Genomic DNA, 1639 nt, shown 5'->3' on the forward strand with positions numbered 1-1639 from the left:
ATGGCAGCTAAAATTAATTTACTCAATTCATATATTCATCTATTGTCTCATATTCATCTTTTGTTCTCAATGCAAAATGTCTTTTGTATACAGTATATTGCAGAAAAAAATGGCCTTGTGGTTCTAATACTTTGAAAGTGGACTGTATTATATTATATTGTGGTGTGTTCTTTAAATGTCAACAACACTGCAAAATTGGCTGCAACACACATAGTCCTGTAAAAAATATTACCTTTAAAAGAATAATTGGCACGAGAGGAGTTGGCAGGTCTCAGCAGGCAATTACATACTGTATCTCTATTTTTCTCCTTTGAGCTAAAGTGTAATTTGAGTCATATGAGACTATGCTGTGGTTTCCCATCATGGTTCCTAAGAAATCTTTAGACTTCATATAGCCAACATGTGGGAGGATGATTTGTTCCATGATTACTGGCAAAGCATTTTCAAAGTGGTTATTTTTATAATAATTTAATGCCTTGTTCATGTAGCTAAGAAAAGAATGTTCAGTAGTTGTTCTTAAACTTTCTTTCGGCTTCTCCCGTTAGGGGTCGCCACAGCGGATCCTCCGCATGTTTTGATTTGGCACATGTTTTACGCTGGATGCCCTTCCTAACACAACCCTCCCCAATTTATCCGGGCTTGGGACCGGCACTGAGAGTGGCTGGGGACCGGGAATGAGGAACCGGGAAACCCTGACCGGGAATCAAACCCGGGTCGCAGCGGTGAAAGCGCTGCATCTTAACCACTAGACCACCAGGGGACCTCAGTAGTTGTTCTTATTCTTTTTAAAAATTGCATTTGAATATCAAGCATCTTACGTGTGAAAACTTCCATGGTGGTGAAAACTACATGCATTTCAACTACCATGCCAGAGCGATCAGTCATTCTTTTGAAGTTGAACATGAAAAATAAGCAGGCAATATGATTTTCAAACAGAGCTTTCCGACAAAAATGAGGAAAATCTGTTTCGTATTTGTTATTTTGGATGTGAACATGCCAGGAATCATTCACATTTTCTTGAAATATTGGTCTACTTGCTTTATTACAGCTAAAATCCTCTGTGAAAAGAAGGCTTCATTTTGCCCAAATTCATTACATTCTCTGTTTAATTATCACTTCATCTCTAGGACATTTCCTTTTCATTATGATCCACTTAGATACACAAGCAGGTGAACCGTAATGAAATGCTCGCTGTTTAATTCCATAATAGCTTTTTAGTTTTCATGCTCGGTTGTTTTGATCACATGTATAAACCTAAAACAATGTCTGAGTAACAATAAAATGTATTATTCCATTAAATTTTATTTTTAAGGATTTAGGCCTTTTTGCTTGCTGTGGTGTTAAAATGGATTGTTAACCTTGTTGTTACTATTCGTCATGAACAGATTCAGGGATCATTAAGGATTGTATTAAAGGTTCTGCATTGTTGTAATTCATGTGGGAATTTACTTTGGCCTGAAAACTAGGTATACAGTATATAAAGAGTTTTTCAGTTTTTCAGATTCAGTTAAGTGGATAGTCTAATGGTTGTAAAGAGGTAATGATAATGTCCTCCATTTTTCAGAACTGGATTCAAGTTAAGTTGAAGTATATATATAAAAGTGGTGAGAATGTCTCTTCCTGATTCCTGATGTTTAAC

General features: G+C 36.3%; 1 non-coding gene across 1 annotated transcript; it reads right to left on the minus strand.

The window, feature by feature from the left end:
• Positions 1 to 688: 688 nt before the first annotated feature.
• trnae-uuc lies at positions 689 to 760 on the minus strand. Its single transcript has one exon. It is a non-coding gene; the product is annotated as a tRNA-Glu (tRNA).
• Between the last annotated feature and the right edge of the window lie 879 nt (positions 761 to 1639).

Source organism: Silurus meridionalis, chromosome 18 (assembly GCF_014805685.1).
Source record: "Silurus meridionalis isolate SWU-2019-XX chromosome 18, ASM1480568v1, whole genome shotgun sequence".
NCBI classification, from domain to species: Eukaryota; Metazoa; Chordata; class Actinopteri; order Siluriformes; family Siluridae; genus Silurus; species Silurus meridionalis.